At 42.1% G+C, this 18443-nt stretch overlaps 1 pseudogene; it reads left to right on the top strand.

The window, feature by feature from the left end:
- Positions 1-3313: 3313 nt before the first annotated feature.
- On the top strand, positions 3314-18237 carry LOC117530629 (annotated as a pseudogene).
- The last annotated feature ends 206 nt before the right edge of the window (positions 18238-18443 follow it).

Here is an 18443-nt window from a genome sequence, read left to right as displayed (position 1 = left end):
AACTAAGTTGACATTTATTTGGAGAAAAAGATAATAAAAAATAAAAAATAGGGCATTTCTCTTTAAATGAATGTTAAAATCAAAGACAGACCCAAATTAAACAGCTAGCACATTTATGGCCTAAATGCTAAAGTGTGGCTAATCACTGCATGCTAATAATTATAGCATCACAACTGTGAATTGAATATTACTAACTATGTAAGATTATCTAAGAATACATTCTTTTCTAGCACCAAATTAGCAAGCTTGAAAAGAGTTAGTTCCACAGCTAGTTGAGCATGTTTTCAAGCTAACTACACGCTAACTAACTAAGCTAGCTGTGTTGGTGGGGAACATCTAGAGCTCATATACAGCTCTGTGGGAACATCCCACTTTTCCAAAGGTGAGGAATGTCTGGAATAGTTTGGTTAGCTTGTGAAATCCGCTCTTGGAACACTTTATAAATGAGACAGAGTTGGACGGTTGGAGTGTGATGCCGGCGTGGCTAGCTGATGTGATCACTGGCTGCCTCCTTTTTGGACAGTAACACGATGGCCTCTGTTTGGGTATCGGCTCAAAATCATTTGTCAAATCTCACCACCGGTTCTTAGACTTGAGTATTTTTTGCCTCTTTGTGTGAAATAAACTGAAATTTGCCACTAAAAAGTTGCTGTGGTAATGCTAGCTTTACTACCCTCCAGTCCGATTCTGTTAATTCAAGATAATGAAATCTGATAGCGTTCAAACTACAACAGGCGCATTTTACTGTCCGGTGTGTTCACGAGTCAGATCTGAATCGTGTCTGACTTTGAGATTAGAATTGGAATGACATGATCATCGTTCTGGCGGGAGGACGTGATGCAGGGAGAAACCCAAACGCTGCTCCAACACCAGCATGTCATTGGACACTTTGTACAGACTTCACAGCTGGACTGTAACGTGCGCCAGCTCTGACTTTGTTGATCCCTATATTTTTGCTTTTATGCACTCACTCACAAACACACACATAAATCAAGACATTATCATGGACTGGCTTACAGGGGAATTAGAATGAGATTCACACAAACACTCGCAGCTTCCAGGAAGACAGAAACAGAGTCTGACCGGCCTCCAGCAGTCTCCACATGGTAAACCTAAATGATAAGCCAGAAAGATGCCGGCAGGCTGCTGTCAGGTGACAACTGCGCTGGGATTTGTTGATTTTGTTATGTTCTGTTCAGCTAAGTCCATTAGTCCGAGCTAGTTCAAGCAGCCAACTTGAGTCATACAGCTGCTCAGAGGACATGCATCCTTTTTCTGCTGGAGAATACAGTTTTTTTGTGCAAAGGATTTGTTTTTGTTTATGGACTCAGGAGGTCAGTGTGTAGAAGAAGTGAACTCACTGCAGGAATGTGAAGGTTCAAATCTTCAGAGTGTTTCTACTCCAGTAAGAGTTGATTTTACACTGTGATAGAGTATATTTAACTCTATTTGGACTGGGACCAAATGTTATCCCAGCAGAGTAAATTTTACTCTGCAAAATTTATTGTGAGACTGGAGATCTTTGCTACAAGGTTCCTCTGGAGAATCCAGCACAGTTGTGCATCAGGCCAAAGGGATGTCCACGGAATGTTGGCGTTCAACATGCCTGTGGAACGTCGATACTTCTAAGAGGTGTAGATGATTGACAGTTATTGTCCTGAGCAGTTCCTTAAACTGATGGTTCCAAGACCTGACCTGGTCTAAAGTCTCTGAATATGTTTCCATGAAGGAGGCTGCAAGTGACTATGAGTCTACGGCAGCACATCCATCCACTTTCAAGCTGTCCAATCAAACTAGAGGAGACATTTTCAAAATCTCACTTTGGGAATCCATCACAGGAGAAGTTAGAGAAGATCTGACTCTTGTTTCAGAAAATTACAGGGTTTTTCAAAAAATTTGACATCATTTGAGATGCAAATATCTTATTAATTACATTGTCTAGCTAGATGAAACTAAAAAGGCTTAATGTTGAGCAAAATAAGATGTATTCATCAAAATTTGAATGAGAAATTCAAAGATATGTGGATTTCATGAATGATTTCACATTTTTAATATGTGCACCTTTTGTGACACAGCACGTCAAGTCGGTCGACACACCAAAATGTTGTTGAAGGAATCTAAGTTTCCACACTTGCTCTTCTTATGGACTTTGTGGGGCTTCGCTACAGTGTGTCCCAAACCTGCTCGACCATCTCTCCCGATACCGGTGGTGGTTCAAATCCTTTGCCCTGCACAGACAGCCTCCCTCTTTGAACTTTTTCGTGCCATGTCCAAAACTGTTACAGTTGCTGCATTTTTAGTGAATTCTCTCACAAATGCGCATTGCACAGTCTTGTGTGGCTGTGTTCAAGCGTATTCTAACACACAAAATGCCTTTTCTTTTCCAGCGAATAGCATTTTTGTCTCTGAACATAAAAAAACTTAAGACATTAAACATAGAACTTTGAGTTGTTTCTACACATGCTGTTAAAATTTGAGATCATTTGAGTGAAGATTGGTCAAGTTATTAAATTACAAAATGATACCATTTTTGTTTTTGAAACACCTGTGCAAGCAAGAGCTGGTTTCCAGCTGACTCCCATGTCAATAATTTGGGTTAAAAGTATCTCATAAGGAAACTTTTTGTCTCTGTTTCCTCCTCTTGTGTGTTATAGATGTAATTTTTAGGTAAAATTATTTCTGGATTTCCAAACTTTATAAAACCAGCAAATCTGTACTTTTTTTTTTTTTTACCTGCTGCACTAAAAGATGACAGAGCTTTATTTGTCATTTTAGTTTCATGACATTATCAATGTTCAGTATTTGCTCCAAAAAGGAGAACAAAAGTCCTCTTGACTTGGTCCTGTTTCGGTCAGGCCCAAACAGCAGGTGGCAGCACTAAGAAACCACAGGTCATCTGACTTTCTCTTCAAAGCAAGCGCCTGCAAACACTTCAGAAATTATAATCTTAATTTTATTAGTAAAATGCACAAGAAATTTCAACTTAACCGTGTTAGTTTACGAAAACAAGCAGCTCATCTGCTGTTTGCAGAGTCTCATAAAAACTGAGAAAATCATTCAGTACAGTTTATGTTGAATTAACTGTAAGTTTCGACTTAATTCTGTTTGGACTACTGCATTTTTAAAACAGAAATGTCTAATTGGTGTATATTTCAAAGAAGAGGCCGTTTTTCCAGCAGTTTAATAAGCTTTTGTGGAAAGAAATCTACATATTATTTACGTATAACTGTATTAATTCGTGCTGTATGTGCCTTTAATTTGTTACATTTATATGGTTGAATCAGATGACTCATGGACTCTTTACCTTTATTTGGGTATAAAGGGTCAAACACGGACACCCTCCTCCTTTTCCTCCCGCTGAGTGACGTCACACACACCCTCCAATCTCCTCCCGTGTTTATCCTGCATCTTTTATAAAAACGGACCGGACCGAGCAGCTCCACCTCAGCCCTCGACCGGTAACCGAACCCTGATATCCGCACTCCAACAACAAGCACTTTACATTTTATTTTATTTTTTTAAAGCACTTTGGAACAACTTTCCCCGCCATGCGCCTCCGGTTTGTCCTGTGCGTAATGGTCGCGTTCGCGTCCCCGTGTCTGCTCACCGACGCGCGCAGAACCAAACGCTTCGCCATCGGCTGTCCGGAGAAGTGCGACAAGTCCCAGTGCGCGCCGATCCCCGCAGACTGTCTGGCCGGTGACGTGCTGGACCGGTGCGACTGCTGCCCGGTGTGCGCGTCCGGCGAGGGAGAGGCATGCGGCGGCAGCGCCGACCAGGAGTGCGCCGAAGGGATGGAGTGCGTGGTGACCGACGGTGTCGAGGTGTCCGTTACCGTCAGGCGGAGGGGCAAGGCCGGCGTGTGCGCGTGCACCAGCTCCGAGCCCGTGTGCGGCAGCGACGCCGTCTCCTACCGGAACATTGCGAACTGAAGCGCGTCAGCAACCGCGCTGTGAAGCTGCAGCAGCCGCCCGTCATCTTCATCCAGAGAGGCGCGTGCGGGAAAGGTGAGCACGTGTGTGAGTGTGTGCGTGAGTTCTGAATATTTTGTGCAAATGAAGTAGTTCTGTTGATGACAAAGTTCTGCTTTTGTGGAGCTACAATCCGGTTTGCATGTATTTGTCAGGGCCGTATCCGATTTTTTTTTTTTTGGGGGGGGGGTGTGCGCGCAGAATTTTTGGCTTTGAGACCCGACTCCTCCACACCACACACACACACACACACACCACACACACACACACACACACAACACCCACACACACACACACACACACACACACACACACACAGTTAGTAGCCTCCCACCTTATTCCAAAATGGATGAAATTCATTTTTTCCCTGAAAATTGTACTCACAACACCCCATAATAACAACATGAAAAAGGTTGTTTTTTTAAATTTTAATTTTTGCACATTTTTTGCAAATTTTTGCAAATTATTAAAAATAAAAAAACTAATAAATCACATGTACATAAGTATTCACTTATGTAATTTGTTGATGCACCTTTAGAGTAATTACAGCCTCAAGTCTTCTTGAATATCATGCCACAAGCTTAGCACACCTATCTTTGGGCAGTTTTGCTCATTCCTCTTTTCATGATGCTGCCACCACCATGCTTCACTGTAGGGATGGTGCCTGGTCTCCTCCAAACATGACACCTGGCATTCACGCCAAAGAGTTCAATCTTTGTCTCATCAGACCAGAGAATTTTGTTTCTCCTGGTCTGAGAGTCCTTCAGGTGCCTTTTGGCAAGCTCCAGTTGGGCTGCCATGGGCCTTTTAAGGAGTGGCTTCCGTCTGGCCACTCTACCATATGGGCCTGATTGGTGGATTGCTGCAGAGATGGTTGTCCTTCTGGAAGGTTCTCCTCTCTCCACAGAGGAGTGCTGGAGCTCTGACAGAGTGATCGTTGGGTTCTTGGTCACTTCTTGCCCAGTTGCTCAGTTTCGAGGGGCGGTCAGCTCCAGTTAGAGTCCTGATGGATCTGAACTTCTTCCATTTATGGATGATGGAGGCCATTTTGCTCCTTGGGACCTTCAAAGCAGCAGAAATGTTTCTGTAGCTTTCTCCAGATTTGTGCCTCGAGACAATTCCTTTGACTTCATTCTTGGTTGTGCTCTGACATGCACTGTCACTGTGAGACCGTGTATGTAGACAGGTGTGTGCCTTTCCAAATCATGTTCAATCATCTGAATTTAACCCAGGTGGAATCCAGTTAGCTGTAGAAACATCTCAAGGATGATCAGTGGAAAGGGGATGCACTTGAGCTCGATTTTGAGCTTCATGGCAAAGGCTGTGAATACTTATGTATCTGTGATTTCTTAGTTTTTTAATTTTAATAAATTTGCAAAATCCAAAAACAAACTTTTTCATGTTGTCATTATGGGGTATTGTGTGTAGAATTTTGAGGAAAAAAAATTAATTTCATCCATTTTGGAATAAGGCGTTAACATAACAAAATGTGTAATAAGTGAAGCGCTGTGAATACTTTACGGATATGCTGCACCTGACCTCTGAAGAATTGTGCAAAACAACTTTTAGTTCTAATTTTACTAAAACTATTTTATGTTACCACCATGACATATCCTTCTTTCTAGGTTCATATCCTTCCATCCTTTCCCTCTTTCTTTTTTCCTCCTTCTTTCTATTTTCTTTCATTTTTTTTGGAGGGGAGGGAGAGCTGTGGGGCTAGCAGCCCTCCCTCCCTCCCCTTGACTATGGCACTGTTTGTCGTAATAATATGATAGGTATAATTGCATAAATTAAACTGGTGAGTCCTCATCTGAACAAAAAAAGAAAAGTCCAATCAAATCTAGCTGATCCTGTCATGGTGTCACGGTTTGAGCAAAAGTGAAAATAAAACAATTTGATTATGTCAGTCACATTGTTCTTGGGTTTCTTTTTCTTTATAGATTGATGAAAAATTGTGGTCTTTATTACAGTTATTATTTTTAATTTTTTATCAGTTGTATGGTGAAATGGGAGGGGGGGAGCTGAAACATTCGCCTTACAGTAGAGGGCGCTACTGAGTGGGTCCCAAACCTGTAGAGTCCTCTCAAGAATGGACAAAAATGCATGTGTGCATATGTTTGTGATCGTGTATTTCTCACTCTGTGGGGACACAAATCTAGTGTTGTCACCGATAAAAAACATTTCTTTATAGTTTTTAGAGTTAAGACCAAGTTTTATTCAGGAGCTTTTTAAACCTGACTTCATATTTCTGGGTTATAAAAGTTATAATCTGGAAAGAAAACAAGATTTTCTTTGAAAGGTGCAAGTGATGACATCACAAAGGGAATCTGCAGTGCACTGTCCTATAGGAGTCAGCATGGACTCTTTCTCTCTGTCTCTCTCGCTCTCTCTCTCTCTCTGCGTCATGATTCTGTGAAAGCAGCATTTCCTCTCTGTGCTCCATAAACATTTTTCCTCTTTGACTGCAGCTGTGAACACAGCACCATTAATCTGCTGACTGCGGCCTAATTCAGGCTCGTAGTTCACCAAGTTCACAGTGTTTCTCCCCTTTCCTTAGTTTCTAGTTTTTCTGTTTTACTCTTTCTTATCCTTCCATCTTCTCCTCCTCTTTCCTCTTATCACATCTCACACACTCCCATTTTCTCCTCTTTCTTCTCTTCTCTTCCTCCGTCCCACATCCCTCCCATTATCGTGATCCCATCTGTTAACGCTGCCGTGTCGGCAGGAAAACATTAAGCTGCGTGAATGACAACAACGCGCTAACAGATTTTAAGTCGTCTTCATTCAAGACTTTGTTGAACACCAGAATCACAAAACCAAATCTAGGATATCAGCAAGTTCCTAGTGTGACTGTAGGATCCAGAAAAACCTTAACTCTGCCCACCCTGGGTTTGTTCCTGAAAAACTCATTTGTCCCTCAGGCTATCACACTGTACAATTCCTCACTCAGGGGAGGAGTAACAGGAAGACAGGGGACGGGAATGAGAGGAACAGTAGTAGCCAGTAAACCAGTTCCAAGCAGTATTTCTGGTATTTACCTCAACTGAAGCCTCAATTTCCCTGAGAAGTCTTCCCAAGGGGTTAACAAGGTTCTGTCTAATCTAATCTTTCTACTCTGACTTGTGATAAAGATGCAAATAAATGTCTGACGATACATCATGTATCATGATAATCACATCATGATATCTGTATAGAATCATATATATTTTAAAATTAATATTGTGATGTCATGAAAAGTCAACTATCGCGTGCAAAAAATATCTTGCATGTAATTATGTATCATGATACGTGGAGAATTGGAAAAAAAAAATCTGTATTTGTTGTAAATATGTCGAACATGTATATCACAGAGGAAAGTGCCAGGATTGAAAAATAAGAGTGACGGTAACAAAAATCCAGTTTGACTTTGCAACACTGTTGCATTGTCGAAGTAGGTGGACAGACAATATTCTAAGTTCCCTTGATGCAGCATTAATGTCCATTAAATGGTGTATTTAATCAGTCAGTACAGATCGGACCTGCTGGACTTCAGTAATTGTGGTGCTGTCGCTGCCACCTGCAGCCAGTTTGAAGTTGGAGCGCTGCTCTCTGCAGGTCGCGGAGTTTCTGACTGGATTCATTCAGCTGACATCAAAGCTGCAGCAGGCGTCTCACCGCTAATCCCAGAACCCCCCCCCCCGCAGACACACACACACACACACACGCCTTCTAGATATTCAGCCACAGCTGAACATCTGAAAACTATATTTAAATGACATGAATCCATTTAAAAAGACCAATAAAGGCCTAAAATAAACAAGCAGCAGTGGCCTAGATGAGAGAAACTCACTAACACCTGCTCCTAATTTCCTTCATGCCAATGAACGGATTATTGGCAGACACGATCAACAGGTGACAGACAGTCCTACGGGAGATTACATAGGAAAACATATTTGCTTTTTGTGTTAATCTGCATCAAAATGAATCAAGTTTTATGGCCCAGTCACATGGCATACAACCATTTCTGAACGATTCGTTGAGAAAACGAATCGGTGGACGAACAAGCTTTATCACCGATTAGCCTGCGAATCAAGAGGGCAAAAGGGACGAAAGAGGAATGATACAGAACCGAAGCTAATGTTGATCTTGACGCTTTAACCTTCTGTGGATGACGCCGTCGTATAGGACGGCTAAGACCAAGCTTTACTAAATTATAAATAACTTTTTAATGATATGAGATAGAAACTTCCTTTTTTTTGCTGAAAAGTTAACTCTGCGGACTTTCGAGCCAGCCATCGGCCATCTTTGTACTCCTCATAGAAACCGTGTGACGTGCGCAATGTTATTGTCCAATCGGAATTGGTTCACCATCACATGGTTTTTCCAAAATCCAATTGCAGGCAGATTTACCTCACGTGAAAAGCCAAAGATCGTTTTCAGGAGTGATATGTTACTAGTTGGCCCGTTTGAATAGCCCCCTGGGTTCTCCAATGAGTACATACTATTAGTACATACTCAGTGCGCCCTGCGCCATTACACACAGCGATAAGTGAAAGCCGGAGCAGAAGGAGAGCTTCTGATGACAATCTCACATGCTCAAAAAAAGAGTGTGTAACTATCAGGATTGCTCCACTAGTTTGCATGTGAAATGTTACCTGGTAACTCTGTTGCTTTCTTGGCATAAAGCACTGTTTACCATATCAGTAGACAACAAAACGCATAGACCGTTTTGTATATACTGTTCAAAATGTGCATTTGTGTTTATTGTTTGAACCTTTTTGTTGTCAGTCTTTCACACAAGACCTCAAATTACCTTTATAAAGTGTCAAAACAGTTGTTTATTATAGTTTGCTGTGTGTTTTGATAAATGTGTGTGGAAAATTATTTTTCGCTTTATTTTTTTTTCCTTGCCTATTTCTGATTGTAAACCTTTATTACACTTATAAAACACACAAAAACATATATATTCTGAAAGCACAGGTTGTCCTGAAAAAAAGAGACATAAAACTTGATTGTGGGATGCAGGGAGAGCTGTTAACAGCAATAATAAAACATTATGCCAGGCAAGTGAACTGTCCAAAAAATGCCCTTGGACCCCAGAGGGTTAAACAAAACACGCCTAAAGCCACAGCTGGAGCTGTGTGTGTGTCTGCATCTCTGCGTTCTAGGACTCGGCGCTGGGACGGAGCTGCAGTTGGTTGAACGAAGTCAAATGAAAGGGTAACGTTACAAAAACTATGCAAACGATAAGAAACCGTCAAGAACAACAGCAAAACAAATACAGACGAATTGAGGTTTTCATTGCCCTTGTTCAAATTTTTCAACAATTTAAAAATCCATACAAAGCGACAGCTGCAGGAACGAAGCTGAGTGAAGGTTAAACGATGCTAATGAAAGTCAACGAAAGTCCAGATTTCTTGTTTCGTTAGGGCTTCGTTACCCTTTGTTAAGTGCCGTGTGACTGGGCCATTAATCTGTGTATTCTCATTATACATACTTACATCTACAACCGCTTATCCGGCATCAGGTCGCGGGTATTCTCATTATATGCCTTTTTAATCTGCAGACTTATATGATGATATCATTTATTGTTTGTGAGTTATCGAGTTAACAACCTGGAAGGATGAACTAATTCATCTATTCATTCACTCACTGCATTTTACAGGCCGCTTGCCAAATCCTAGGAATAACATTCAAAGTTTTATTTAGGAAGTGGCATCTTGAAGGATAGAGACGTAGCCTTGGGAGCAGGGAGTTGTAAGATTGATGTCCCCAGACTGAATGGGTGCCCTTGAGCAAGGTTCTTCATCTGTGTAAGTTGAGTGTCTTTTATGGCAGATCTGTACTTTGATCTGAATCAAACTCACAGCAGATATGCAGATTGGAATTACAAGGATATGGACTGAAAAACCAACATGAAACTGCCAAAAAAGAACATGCGTTTTCAAAAAAATGTCCTTTTATTTTATCTTCAAGGTAAAGGTACGTGCTTTTCCTTCTGCCCCACGACTGTATTTGAGCCAAAAAAAGTTTTATCGGCTGCGGCGGCTCCACGGTTCGAGCTGCTGAACTTAAAGAGGTGATATGAAACTTCACAGACTGAATGGTGCTGCCAGGACTCTGTGATAAGACCTGAAAACAGCTGAAATATGTTCTGATGCAGATCTGTGAGCCGAGGACAGACACACAGACGTGTCTCCACTGAGCACGAAAATTAGACCTTTTTATTTGAACAGTGACGCCTTTTTATCATCCACTGACACTGACACATAGTGTTCAGGTAACCTTCCACAGGCGGCTTCACAACACACACACAGTATGTATACATCCTGCACCGGTGTTTCTCAAACCCTTTCAGACCAAGGACCACTTACGCAATAATAATAATAATATAATAATAATAATAAAACTCCCTGACTCTACAACTCTCTACAAACATTAACATTAGGTCCACCTACCATTCCAACACTGTATTTCAAATTATAACCCAATCATGACAGCTTTACAAAGTTGAGAATCATTTAAAGTTAGAATATGATATTAATTTAAAATGTGATATTTTACCAATATACTCACAGACCACTAGGTGGCACTTACATACCACCAGTGGTCCATGGGCCACTCTTTGAGAAGGCTGGACAAAACTGTCCATGACGTTTTCTGAAGAAACACCTAAGACTGCCGGTCCGGTGTGACCTGGACCGACTGGACACATGAAGTCCACACATACACGCCCTAATGTGCCGGACATGCCCTAGTGCGCTGGACAAGCCCTATAGTGCTGGACAGGCCCTAATGCGCCGGACACACCCTAATGCGCTAGACACACCATAATCCACCGGACACGCCCTAATGCTCTGGACATGTCCTAATGCACCGAACACGCCCTAATGCTCTGGACATGTCCTAATGCACCGGACACGCCCGAATGCGCCGGACACTCCATAATGTGCCGGACATGCCCTAGTGCGCTGGACAGGCCCTAATGCGCTAGACACACCATAATCCACCGGACACGCCCTAATGCTCTGGACATGTCCTAATGCACCAAACACGCCCTAATGCTCTGGACATGTCCTAATGCACCGGACACGCCCTAATGCGCCGGACACTCCATAATGTGCTGGACACGCCCTAGTGCGCCGGACAAGCCCTAAAGTGCTGGACAGGCCTTAATGCGTCGGACACGTCCTAATTCGCTAGACACACCATAATGCACCGGACACAGCCCTAATGTGCTGACATGCCCTAATGCGCTTGTTTTGCACTATCGACCATGCGCTACAGATTGTCAACATAAACGCTCCTCATATCATACTGTCTTGTTTGTTTCTGCATGCTGCGTTTGTGCAATCTGAGTTTGCAACAACAACGCGGTGGGGGGGGGGGGGGAGGTTGTCCTTTTGATTGGTGAAGTCATAGTGGGCGGATCCAAGTTACAAACAAGAAGTCGTAAAATACAGAAAAGATCTTCACTGTGACATGAGGTGACTGTGCTGGAATGCAACTGGATGAGGTTATGTAGGGTGAGCTCTACAGTTTACATTTGGACCTTATACAACACGTCCCAGAACGGCGCCGCCGTATGTGCAGCTATTGGTTCTGAGTCACTTCCGTAGTTTCAGAGCCATTCGTTACTGAGAGCGTGTGCAGCTGGTTATGCAAGCTGTCTGACAGCTTGCATAAAGTCCACATCTGGATTCAGTTTTTCGCTGCAGTCAGTTTGAGTCCCGTTATTCCACCGGGCGCTGCACGCACATCACGCTTGGGCTGAAACATTTACACAGTCCATCTGGATGACAGGACGGCACGCTCCACAGGGGCGACGACTCTTTTACAAGCGACAGACATTCAGACGTTTATGTTTTTTATGCAAAACCCTCAATTTTGTGTCCTCTTATTGTGGTCTGGCAAAGGGTGGGCTGGTTTTCGACCACACAGTAGATGACTGACAACTCGTCTCGACACCAGGGGCAGCGTGAACACGCCTGACATTAGCTAGATGAAGTCAAGCTGTCATTCAAAATCCCAAAGAAACAATTTTAATACAATTACAGTAGCTCAGTGGGATAAAGAGACTGAGATGTAAACAGACTGTATTTGTGTGGCACTTTTCCATCAAACAGTCAAAGCAGTTTACAGTGATGCCTCTCACACATCTGACACGGAATCAAGCCAAATGTCCTCTGATCACAAACCCAACCTCTTTAACCTTTAAACCATAATGTCCCTTAATGTAGACCTGGACTCAATACTTAGTCACCCTGTCCGTCTGTGTCCTTGGACAAGACACTTCACCTGTATTATCTCAGTCCACTCAGCTGTGAACGGCTGTCAGTCCTTGGGGATGTAACCTGTAATGGACTGGAGTCCCATCCAGGGGGAGTTGGAGCCTCTCATCTGCGTCATGCTATGGAATCCAAGGATAAGCACTGGCACCAACGGGCCTCAGGACCTATAAAGGAGTTACGACTTCTATTATTTATTATTTCTATCACCAGGTCGTTATTGTAAATAAGATTTTTTTTCTTAATAACTTACCTGGTTAAATAAAGGTTAAATAAATAAAATAAATATTTATACAGTTTTATGTTACTCCTCTTTTGATTTTTTTTTTCTGTTGTAAAATTCTTTGTGATTTTATACATTTTTAATATTTTTTCTTAATTTCAAACACACAAAAAACCTTGTCCTGTTTGACAAGAACATATATTACTGGGACTTTGCAATTGTACATTTTACATTTTATTTCTTCAAAACAATAAAATTAAGCACAACATGGATTAAAACAAAAAAGCTTTGTGTGTAAACAAAGTCCACTGACTGTGTTTGTCCTCCTCAGGTCAGCAGAACCCAGACAGTCTTCGTTACAAACAACTTCATCGCAGACGTGGTGGAGAAGATCGCACCTGCTGTTGTTCATATTGAACTCTATCGCAAGTAAGACAGGATACGAGTATAAACAGAAGTGTCACCCTCTAGCTGCAGTGTGTTTGCAAAATGTTATCACAACTTAATCAAAATATATCACAACATTGGTATAAAATTTAAAATAACTCAAAAAAATAAAAACATGAACTCCAGTGAGTAATTATTAATTTGGTGAATGAACTGTTGTAATTTTTAATAATGATGCTCGTAATGATTTTTATGAGCAACTCATAGATTGAACTGAAGACCTTTTTTATATAAAGAAAATGCTTTTATTGGAAAATAATGCAAATAAAAGCACATTTATAGGCAGCTCCTCATGACTTTTTTCTCAGCCTGACACACTGTTGCTTTTATGATGATAAGCTTTTCTGACTGTTAACATTTTTAGAGTAGCCTTTTTGGGCTCGCCATCTTCTTGGCTCCTTGAGAGTTGTTTGATGACTCTGCATTTATCACCATGGGCTTAAAGTTTGCATTGTGATATTAATTTACCTCACTTAACTTTAACTTACCACACTATTTGTAGCAATACAACAACAGTAGTGATATGTGATTTTTTTTTTTTGTTGTTGTTTGTTTCTTTGCCTTTTTGAAGCCACTTGTCTGAATCGGTAAGTTCACTGTGTTGTATGATGATGAAATTGTTTCCGTCTGTCTTCTCAGGATGGTATTTTCTAAGCGGGAGGTAGCAGTTGCCAGTGGTTCTGGGTTTGTTGTGTCTGAGGATGGCCTGATTGTCACCAATGCTCATGTTGTGGCCAACAAACACAGAGTTAAGGTAAAAAAAAAAAACATACCCATGAGTTTAGTGATTGCTTACATTATGTTTAGTTATTTGCTGTTTAAACACATGGAGGTGATGGTTCTTATCACAATCAAAAGTGGTGATGAATTTTAGCTATGTTCTACATTTTATCTATAATTCACAAATAATGCCAGAATTGTTGGGAAAGTGTAGGAACACGGACCCACAACAGGGGGCGCAAATGAACGGACAATGGAGTAAGTCAAATAACAACGCTTTACTGTTGTGAATGTGCACAACGAATACAACCAATCACAGAAATGGACAACAGTCAATTTACAAAAGTGTCGTGTGGGCAGGCTCGAAGATAGGAGACGCCTCTCCAAGGTAAGACCGGTACCACACGGCTTCCTCCGCCACAGGACCCCGGGTATACTGGAGCCGCCAAGTCCCGAACTCCCAGGTGGCCACTGCCTCCGCGTGTCGGACCTGGTACTGCTGGCGAGGAACAAAAACACAATTAAAGGTGGGCGCGTTTGCACCCAGTAATCCACACGGCAGGAAAGCTACCTCCACCTCTCGTTGGAAAAAAAGGTCTGTTATCACTCACAAAAGTCACAAAAGGTTACTGTCAAGCAGTCAGCTGAGAATATTACCTTCCAGGTAGAACGATATCTCGGCAATGAGGTGGAGATGCCGTCCTGCTGATATACCCCACTGATGATTGCCGTCAGCTGTCTCAGGTGATGGGTGACAGCTGTCACCGAGGCTGCTCCCGTGAGGCGGCGGCGCCCTCTGGTGCCTGGAGCCCGCACTCCAGGCAGGGCGCCCTCTGGTGGTGGTGGGCCAGCAGTACCTCCTCTTCAGCTGCCCACACAACAAGAATATCAAAGTAAATTTCAGGTTTAGTGAGATTGTTACCGAAGTGTGATTAGTTTCTTCTACTGCTCTAGGTGGAGCTGAAGAGCGGAGCCACATATGACGCCAAGATCAAAGATGTCGACGAGAAGGCCGATATCGCTTTGATCAAGATCGACACACCGGTGAGCAGTTTGATAGATGGCTGAGTTTAAGAAGACTAGTTCTTCTTTAAACTGACAGGTCGATTTTGTTTTCAGCTACATTTGGTTTATGCCGCGTTCACACCGGGTGCGACCAGACGCCACAAATTCACGGGGGTCACGTGGCGACGGACGTGCCACCATCGCCCGGTGTGTCGCTCTGCTTTCGCTGCGAAAATTCGCCCCAGTGCATCATCAAATAGGAGGACCTTCCATTCTGCTCGCCAGCTATGGTTGTCAGTCAAGGTAACATGACGGACCTTGATGACACGGAGCAAGTTGTTGTGGAAAGCTCCCAATTCGGGGAGTATCATTATTTGCTGCAGGAGCTGTGTCTGGATGATGGCTGCTTTCAGTGGTCCTTCCGCCTCTGCAGGACCCAGTTTGAAGACCTCCTGTCCCGTTCACCGCGCACATGTAAACAATTAAAAAAAAAAAAAAAACTCCGCTGCTTGCTGTGGGGCTGCTGCTCGCTCTTCCCCAAAAACTGTCATAATTGTGTTTAGAAACCAGTCACCATTTTTTTTATTACGAGGTCTGTGATAAAAGTAACGGACCTTATTATTTTTTTCAAAAACCATATGGATTTGAATCACGTGTGATTACATCATAAAAACAGCTTGAATGACTTAAAACAGTTTTAGGTTGTCTGTCTGAGTGTTAAAATTACTTTGACACAAAGTGAAGCGAAAATAAGTAAATTCACAAATTCTAATTTGGAACAATTAAAAAAACAGCTTTTTCTGGATCAGTGAAAAAAAAAAATCTGATTGTGTGATTTTTGTTTCTGCTGCCCTCTCGTGGTCTTTTAACAGTATTCACCTGTTTGTCCACTGGGTGTCACTGTTTCCAAACGTGTGGAAACCCCACGTCAGCTTCAAAGGTTCCTCAGAAAACCCGTGGGTGACGTCACAGGGTTCGTCCTTATGGTCCTTATAGGCACAGTTTGAGTCTCTCCCAATAAACTTCTCATTACATCATTTTTTTTATCCCAACGAGCTAAAGCCCACCCCTAACTCGGGGACAATGAAATGAAAACATTTCTGCTCTGTTATTGTTCCTCTGTCCATGACGTTTACATCCAAATGCTTCAGTTCGTTACGTAACTTGTTCCTCTATAATAACTATTCAGACGTAATGGTGGTTTCAGATGGAGCTGTTTTTAAAGTCCCCTGAAAGGGACCCTCAAGTATTTGTTCCTGTGGATAACCAACAATCAACATGTGAACAAAAAATGATGCCAAATCCACTTTTGTAAAAATAAAATAACATAATTAGTTTGGAAAAAACACACATAATTTATAAACGTGTTTCAGATATTTTTAGGCTTTTATTCTGTTCTGTCTCACAGACTCAGCTCATCATTTTCACCTTTAATACAAACCCACTCATCTCTGGAGTTGTGGCCTTGAAGGGAGGTGTGACTGGAGGGGGGCGGGGCCAGGCCTTCAATTGTTTATTTCTCATTAAATTGTGAATGTAACAAAGTTCAGCCTGGCTAAAAGTGAAATCATCTGAAACCAGCTCTAAATCCTAAATGTGTTAAGACAGACTTTTTCAGAGGTTCTAGTTCAGTTTGCCAAGTTACAACTGGAAACCAGTTTTGCAAAAATGTTATGTCTTAGACATTAAAGAAAGTATGAAGTCTGTTTGGTTTCTATTGTTTTTGCTGTTGATTTAGTTTTAAACCGGATGCTCTTCCTGATGAAATGGGGAACAAAGCAATGCACTCTGTCAGACACACTTTCTTGTGCCCATGATAACTTCTACAAAATTTATTGGATTTCACCAAATTTGAACTGGAAATCTAAAATGACTGTAGGTCAAACCATTTCCAATCAGAGCATGGTCGGGTTTCACCAAAACTGAGGACTGATTATTGCAATTTATTATCCCCTTTTTTGTTAGTATCAACTGACTTTTTTTTTTTTTTTGTGCTCCTACCTGAACCCACAAAGTCCACACCAGTTTTTGGTCTACATGAATTGTAAACCTTCCAGCTTTACATTTTAAAAGCATAACTGCCAGTATTGTGCTTCGACAGATCCCAGTGTGGTAGCGTGGTGGTCGCACAACTTTGGTTATTTTTAATTTGCAAATACAGTATCAGGACACAAACTACATGTTTCAATGAATATCTCCTAATTTATCTACGACAATGAGAAACTCTAAGATAACTGTCATGGAACAAATGTTACAGCACATATTACCGGCTCGATGCACAAGAGTGGATTTTTGTTTGTGCAGTAATAGTTATATGTGATAGCCTCAGCCAAGGGCCAGGGGCATCCTCAGCAGATACCCGAATCACCTCAGCTGGCTCCTTTCGATGTGAAGAAGCAGCGGCTCTACTCAGAATCCACATACCAGTTATCTTACTGACATTTTCCAAACATACAAATGGAACAGTGAATTTCAAATGGTACATTTTTTTCTCTTTTCTTTTAAATCATGCTTATTTTAGTACCCACTTAAAATCAGTTTATTGATGCTTGGCTCACGGAATAAATGTCAAGGCACAAATTACCGGCTCGATGCACAAGAGTGCATTTTTGTTTGTGCAATAATAGTTATATGTGATATCTTCAGCCAAGTCCTGTAACTCTTCTCGGCTGATCCTGAGGTTTTCCCAAGCCAGCTTGGAAATATAATCCTTCTAATGTGTCCTGGGGCTTCCTTCCAGTTGGATGTGCCTGGAAGACCTTCCTAGGGAGATGACCAGGGGGCATCCTCATCAGGTGCCCGAACCACCTCAGCTGGCTCCTTTCGATGCGAAGAAGAAGCGGCTCTACTCAGAATCCTTCCCAGATAGTTGAACTTCTCACCCTGTCCAGGAGTGTAAGCTCAAAAACCTGGCGGAGGAATCTCATTTCATGACCTTGTTCTTTTGGGCCTTACCCAAAGTTCATGACCATGGGCGAGGATGGGAGCGTAAATCAACGGGTAAATTGAGAGTCTCATCTTCCGGCTCAGCTCCTTCTTCACCACGACAGTCCGGTACAACGTCTCTAAAACATCAGACGCCGCCCCAATCCATCTATCAATCTCCCGTTCCACCTCCCACCCCACCCCCACCCCCCCAACACCACCCCCCCAACACACACACACACACCACACACACCACACACACCACACACACACACACACACACACTTGTGAACAAGACCCCGAGACACTTAATGTACTAATGCAGAGAACTCAAATAATTTATGACTGGATTAAATACAGGTGACTCATATTTTATTAACGTATCACTCAAACCTGTACTGAGATATTTTACGTGTTCTGTACACTTCAAACAGAGCTGCTGTTTTCTTCTGACGTTAGCGGCTGTCTCCACCCTGCGATTTCCATTCAGCAGCTTTATCGCAGAACCTAAGAGGACACATGGGAGGGAGGAGCATAATGTGACCTTATACTTTAAATGGGTGCTTCAGACAAACGGACGGAAACCAGGCAGGCCTGCTGCCAGTTGAACAAAGAGCGGCATGCTGCCAGTGACAACATTCTACCTATGAGGCTCTACAAGCTTTTGAAGGCCAGCTAGTTTGCAAATAAATGCAAAAACATAGTTGTAAAAGTAAATTGTTAAAACCATTTATGATTTAGACAGTCACATAAAGTCTGATTTAAGCCTTAAATATGAAATTCAAACTGTGCGGTCTTAGTTCATTCAACTTGTGTTTCAGTTCCTTTCAACTCTAAGTCAGTTGGAATGTCTTGAAGCATTTGTTTGGTGACAGAATGGGGGCA

Source organism: Thalassophryne amazonica, chromosome 18 (genome assembly GCF_902500255.1).
Source record: "Thalassophryne amazonica chromosome 18, fThaAma1.1, whole genome shotgun sequence".
Classification (NCBI taxonomy): domain Eukaryota; kingdom Metazoa; phylum Chordata; class Actinopteri; order Batrachoidiformes; family Batrachoididae; genus Thalassophryne; species Thalassophryne amazonica.
Note: the sequence above shows the minus strand (reverse complement) of the source record. Positions and strands in the feature narration are given on the sequence as shown.